The 7,202-nt window shown below is 40.0% G+C and overlaps 1 long non-coding RNA gene across 1 annotated transcript; it reads left to right on the forward strand.

Annotated features, from left to right (window-relative positions):
- Nucleotides 1–393: 393 nt before the first annotated feature.
- LOC124646527 lies at nucleotides 394–3,626 on the forward strand. Its single transcript, XR_006986365.1, has 6 exons — nucleotides 394–773; nucleotides 860–1,053; nucleotides 1,478–1,557; nucleotides 1,653–1,746; nucleotides 1,860–1,958; nucleotides 2,091–3,626. It is a non-coding gene; the product is annotated as an uncharacterized LOC124646527 (long non-coding RNA).
- Nucleotides 3,627–7,202: the final 3,576 nt, after the last annotated feature.

Raw genomic sequence — 7,202 nt, forward strand, 5'->3', positions numbered from 1 at the left:
AGTTTTTGGCACGGAAATTAAGAAACGCATATTGAGGGCAAGTTACACGAGTTTTGGGCAAGATTATCCCTGAATTATTGCTTTGAGAAAATAGAGGAGTTTGCATGAGCTAAGAAAATGCAATCAAATCCGTAAAAAAATGTCCAAAAGAGTGGTTCTACGCAATCTCTACTACTTAAAAAGAAGGAACTTGTTCCCCCTTCTCCCCATAGTTTGGTCGTCCTTTTGCGTCGTTCTTCCTTCGTCATCCATCATCCACCCGTATGGGCCTGGTGACCTGGCCCGTTAAGGTTTCCAGAAAATCACGTCCAACTACTACCCAAGCAATCACGATCGTTTTGCTGGCAGCTAGGGATGGCCTGGCAACGAGTCTCCCCTCAACCGCGCCGCCTCCCAGTGCCATCTCTGGATCCTCGGCTCCCGGCCGCCTCCCAGTGCCACCCCTGATCCCCGCCGCCAGCCCCACCCCGCCGCTAGATTTCCTACGCGTCCGCTTGAGGTCCAGGACGCCGCCGCATCAACTACCTGGAACGGCGGACTTCTTACCACAGGCGACCATTATGGAGGCCGGATCGACGACCGCGGGTGGCTAATCGATGCTAACTCCTGCCGGCGCATCCTTCACACGTTTATTCCATGATCCGTTCCACCCGGGAGAGATAGAATCCGTGGAGCAGGTGCCGGCGCGCAGGGGGAACTCGGGCGGGATTAATGGAGATGGAGGAGCGGGGCGGCGCGCGCAGGCCCGGGGACCGGGGTAGGAGGTCACCATGGTAGGTTCTGAAGGACGTCGAGGCCAATGACCTTTCATAAGTTCCTACTTTCAAGATGCATATCTGAAACCTTGATGTTGTTTCAGTGAGGGAGCTGTTCAGGAGGTGCACGGACGACGGTGGCCTGAGGGTATACAAGACACCTGTCGAGGGGTTGCGGGATGTGCGAGATCTCAGCGCCAATCAGGTTCAAGCGGACAAGACCAATGCGGCCAGGAGGGGTATTGGCGATGCGACCAACATCAGACTGGAGGAGGCGTCGAGCTGTAGGCTCAAAGAGGTAGCCATTTCAATCTCATGGGTCATGGCATAAGAGGAAATTAACATGACTCACTGATATGAATGGTGAAATGGTTGATGCACATATGTTGGCCTGAATGGTGTTTACTGAGATGACTCGTAGAAGTAGCTCTTTAAATAGCTGTTCGTGAACTTGTTAGCCAGAGTGAATTCACCCATATAACTAGCAGAAATTTTCTTTCGATGACTTTTTTTTTGTTCGATGCTATGGTCATAGCAACTCTGTATCAAAGGTGAATGCTTTTGGGTTCCTCAAAGAATTTTTTTTAAAGGGTTAGCTCTGCTTTTGAACTCTAGCTATGTTAAATGGATCAATTAGTGCATTATCGCTTAACCTGTTCCTTGTGACTTTTTTCAACAGCTTTTCACATATAACTCACATAGTTTGTACTTGTCTATTTCAGGATCTACATAAATTATTTACGCCTCTCACAAATGAAGATGAAACTTTAGTAGACACCTCATTGTATGGTAGTGGTCACAGGTACACACTTGGCAATCGAGCTTAGTGAATTTTATTCAATACTTCTGCTCTTATTTTGTTAGCACCATTAAGCATTATTTCTCTTCTGTTTGCAGTAAAAAAATATTAGTACTGCATGAGCCTTTAAAGATCGAGATTACCAGAGAGAAATTAGGGTGCTTGAGGCCTCGTGGTTGGTTAAACGATGAGGTGAATATTTAAATTGAAGAACTTTCTTCATTAAGGAAAAAACGTCCGGCTATATTTTTTATGAGCTTGAAGTTCCAAGGCTTTATCTTGTATTCTATTTTAACCCCTTTCAGATCATCAATTTGTACCTAGAATTGTTAAAGGAGAGGGCAAAAAGAGAACCCACAAGATTTTTAAAATGCCACTTCTTTAACACATTCTTCTATAAGAAGGTCAGCTGATCTGCATTCTTTGCTTTCTATATTTGGAACTCCTGTGATGCTATACAAATTAAGTTAGATGTCTTCGAATCATGATACCATCCGATTTCCTCAAAGCTTAATTTTCTCAATGTAAATTTTCAGCTATGAAGGCAACATGGACCTCCAAATAGGGAAGCAAGAGAAGCACCACTTAATAATCATTACATCTGCTCTACTTGGAGTAACACTGTTAGTTGCAGTTTCCCTCTGCTGCTATGCCTTCGCATGGAAAACCATCAAGAAAACTCATCAGAAGGTCAGAGAAGGAAGCATCCTCTTATCTTGTTATATTTTCTTACAGTGTCTTTTATTTTGTGTGCATGTGGTCAAAGAAGAAACTCCTTCCTTCATACAAGTTACAGAAGTCAAGCGCGCAATCGTGCGAAATTTTAGAATGTCATAGCCATCGTTATAAGCTTCACTCCTTTGTTTGAATAAATCTATAGGGAAAGGTAAGGAAGATAGAAGCTATGGTTGCAGGCACACATTAAAAAGATCATGTATGTTGTAGAGGTAAGTTTACCTGGACATTTGCTTTTGGTGAATGACCAGATTTTTGTACATCAACTCAATATTCGTTAGAGACAAGAGTGTCTGGTTTGCAATCTGGAATTGATTAGGCTAGGAGCGCTATTGTGGAACAAAATATTCTCTTAGTTAGCTATTTGCACTTGAGTTTAATAGTAGTATACTGCAACCATATGTCAAACAACCAAGTTTATAGAGGGGAGGATTTGACTAGAACCATATATTGGTTGTCCTTTTTTTTTGTATCGTTACCATGTGAGTTTTCCGAATGATTTTGAGAGATAGGTAAGACCATGTAGTCCACTGTTTTAGACTGTCCATACTGCTATGTATTTGCAGGTTAGTAAAATGTCAACAATCAGTATGTGTTCAGTTAAAAAAATGTTTGTGTTAGTCTCTCTACTCCCCACCAAGTCTTAAGACCCGAAATGTGAGTCAAAATCACTTTTATATGATCATGCATAAGCCCATAGTGTAACTCAATGATCAGACTTAACACCACAATTAAATCAGATGGGAAATTATCAACAGAGGAGTGCTAAGTCAACAGTGGATTGTATATATATTCATAAAAAACCCACCTTACTCCATTCAGGTTCAAATGGCGAGGCACACCATACTGGTGCATCTTTTTTTTAAAGGCCCCTCCTGTGGGTAATTATCTGTACATTGTTGCATGTACCTGTGCATAAGTAAGTTAATAAATGTTTAAAAAGAACTTGTAAGAACATGACAAGATTTGCTGTCTGAAACACACCCTGTGTGAGTAAATATGCATGGAGTTTGTTGGCTGAAACCATCACTGGCGGCGCCATCGCTAAGGTGCACCGACAACCTGCTGCTTAGACGAGACCAGTCCAGTTTCTTTTCATGCCGTCATGTCCAAGTATGTCCACAAGCGTGATCTCCATTGAGTCCTCAGACAGAACCGCCCCTACTATGTCACATGCTCGTGTCCACTGTGGTCACCATGTTCGGAGCAGCTAACCTGGCAAAGTCCTGGGCCTCCGGTAGTGTTCCCAGTCTGAGGGCCTTCACTTCAGAGGCAATCTGTCTTGGTACGTGACTTGCATAAGCAAAATTTTCATTAACTAGAATGTACAAAGTTTTCATTCATATTCATACGGAGTTAATTTCTTGTTGATGTTTGTTTGTTAAATGTCTTGCATTTCTAAAGAGTACATGTTTTAATTTCTTGTATCATGTGAATATCTACATACTTATCTCCAATTCATATTGGAGGATATATAGGCTAACATATTGTTTTTTTCCATATACCATATAACTTTTCCTTATATGCAGGTCTAGGGAGAGCAAGCCTACAGATCACATCCCCTTTGATTTTTTTGCTCTTTCTTTGTTCATGATAATTTGAGCTTTATGCCTAATCAATCAAAATCATAAATATGTTTTTTCGTTACACGTTAATATATAGTATATGGTTTCATGCCCAGCGAAAACAGCCGGCCCTAAATTAGGACCTATTGATTACAGATTGTTTTGGCCTGTTCCTCGTAGACATGTGAAGATTTTTTTTTACCAATTAGCTGATAGTCAAATTGGAAAAAACCACATGCATTTTCTCTGAAAACTTGGTTATTTGAACTTCGAAAACATTTATTATTGATCTGATGTTGCAAAACGTGGTCGATTATCAGAGAACTATGTCCAGCGTAGATATTAAAGCTCATCTAGAAGCCATGTGTGAGGCTTTAGCTGATATTTTTGCAATGGATGAAGGGGGAAATTAATGAAAAATTATTCTATTTTGTTGTGAAAAACTACTTCTCAATTATAGTTTGTTCTAATAACTAATAGCAACATAAGTCATCAGGAAGCACATCTATATTTTCCCTGTGTGTACACTTTTCTTTGTCGGTTTATTTCATGCGTTGCTATAGTAGAAAGGATTACGGATTGGTCTTGGAGGATATCATTCAGTTTTTATGGTTCGTTATTGTCAGGAAGATTCAAGAGGTCATGGTGTGGGGGCAACACTAAAGGTGTGCATGTACCAGTCTATATTTTTTTTTAGTTTGCCTTCTCACATACTGAATTCTTCGTCGAGCTGTAGGTTCATATCATACTGAATTATAGTTTGTTTCATATTCTTGGCTCAAGTGTAATGTCAGGTCTTTGATGGCATCTACAGATCATCGTCTCAAGGATTATGGATGAGTGGAGAGCCTGGGTGGCTTGCTGCGGTGGAAACCGGCGATAGTATCATAGTAATTCCTTTAGTGTTTTCTATTCTGTTGTTGTCCCAAAGCAGGTGAGGGTTAATTTTGTGGCCGTGCCCTTCAGGTCTAATTAATATCTCCTCTTAAGCTTAGTGAAATAACTCCATTTAACTCCCTTTTGTTTCATATGAGCTATTTCATTGTGGCATGTCCATGTGTAACTTAAATGTTTTGATCACCTTGAAAGCAAAGATGGATTGATTTGCTCATTTTTATGTAAAATAGAATTATGTTTTTAAATAAAATCTCTTAAGTCCATCAAATTAATACTAATGGAGGCTGGATCTTGGTGTTCTAATTAATATTTTCTTTGTTCCAATGTATTCGGTCTATCTTTAATTGTCTATAAAGATATGATATGATAGCAATGTTTTAGTGATAAAATAGCATTATCATAAGACAGTTGGTACTGTCATATTTGGTGGCATGGTAGGCATGAATTCGTTGCCGGCGCTTGTTTTGGAAGCTCGCTGATACTTACCAGCTCTACGTGGTCATTAACCATCACTGGTGGTGCAATCCGATCACCCTCATACTATCATACTGAAATCAAGCATGTTTTTTCTTCTCCCGTTGCAACGCACGGGCAAATTTCCTATACACCTTATATTTTGGAGCTTTTTTCGAAAAAACTATACACCTTATATCAAGGAACGGAGGGAGTATATAATATGTGTGCATGCGTATTTTTACATATAACATTTTGAGATTATTGTGAAGCTCAACATAGGAAACATATTAACAAATTCATTATCATTAACAAATCCAGGCATATTAACAAATTACATAGCCATATTTTATTGCCATGCTAAAAAAATGGGAATATGCATCAATATTTGTTAGAAATATAGCAATTGAAAATATAGCCGTTAGAAATATTTTGTTAGTTACAAAATATTAATAAAATATAGGTGAGTACAATATAGGGAATGGATTGGAGCTTGTCGGGAAATAGGGAGAGGCTATTTCAGAGTGGCTCCCTATATGGAGATATAGGTAGCCAGGCTGGACACGCTCTACGGCAAATTGCCCGGGCAAACTAGCTAGGTCGGAACGATTCCAAATATTAATTATTTTTGGAAGCAATTAAATTTTTTTAATCTTACTTTACATTTTCTCGGGCACAAAATAACACTTCATGTCGAGGCTACCTGGACAAGCAAAAATCAATAATTGAAAATTTAGGTCTAGCTCTCAGAAGGCAATTTCTGTCAGGCGCATTACTCTGATCACCAAATAAATTGGTTTGTTTGTTTGCCTTGTTTCGGTGAGAATACATATGAGTTCTTGGCCAACAAATCTTCCCTGCACAATCGAATTTCTTACAAACAACTTTGATGTGAGTACATCCACGCTTGCTTTCATATGTTAATTGCTTCGACGATGACGTTGAAAGGTGCAAGTTTATGTATTCATTAACTAGTCAGGTGCTAGTTCGCACGTCGAGGCTACCTGGATAAGAAAAAATCAATAATTGAAAATTTAGGTGTAGCTCTCAGAAGACAATTTCTGTTAGGCACATTACTCAGATCACCAACTAAATTGGTTTGCCTGTTTGCATTCTTTGGGTGTGAATACATATGACTTCTTGGACAATAAATCTTCCCTGCACAATCGAATTTCTTACAAACAACTGTGATGTGATTACGTTCGCACTTTCATTCATCTGTTAATTGCTTGGATCTCGCTGACATTGAATGGTACAAGTTTATGTATTCATTCATTAGTTAGGGTACGGTTGGCAGACATGTTTGTGGTTCAATAAAGCACACCATGAGTAGCATCAATGTCATCTCTTGTCCTTCCTCAATGATTTCTACGACGAGCGCGCCCACCTCGCTAACATCAAGCAAGCGTACATCATCCTGGTGACGTAAGAACATGATGGCTTCTGCCCTATCACTTTGCAAGGAGAAGAAGAAATTCCACTGGGGATCCGAATCAAAATATCCACAGAATTTGTAAAACCTAAGAACAAGGCCATGGGAATGCATCTGATTCATTTTGAGACCTCCAATTAATTGGAATAGTACAAGCACCATGATCAATCCAGCAGTAGCTAGCTTGATAGGTGACACGGGAATGCATCCAACTCATTTTGTGACCACCAATTAATTGGAGTTGTACAAGCACCACGATTAATCCAGCTGTAGATTGATAGGTGGCCATGGGAACGCATCTGACTCATTTTGAGATCACCAATTATTTGTCCTTGTATGGCATGCAGCATGAATGCTGCCGTCCGCTGAGCCACTCGCTAGACTTGGTTTCTAGCTCTCCAGACATAGTTACTTGGTCTCTTAATATAAGATTTCCATTATCAAGAAGCACGGCAATGGCCGAGTTAGAAGTGGTTACCGTGTACTCTAAGATAAAAAGGAGAGAGGCAAGCATGCCATACTCTGATACGCAAATTGATGATGAATAACAATCAAAATTCGATTCC

This window comes from Lolium rigidum, chromosome 4 (genome assembly GCF_022539505.1).
Source record: "Lolium rigidum isolate FL_2022 chromosome 4, APGP_CSIRO_Lrig_0.1, whole genome shotgun sequence".
Lineage (NCBI taxonomy): Eukaryota > Viridiplantae > Streptophyta > Magnoliopsida > Poales > Poaceae > Lolium > Lolium rigidum.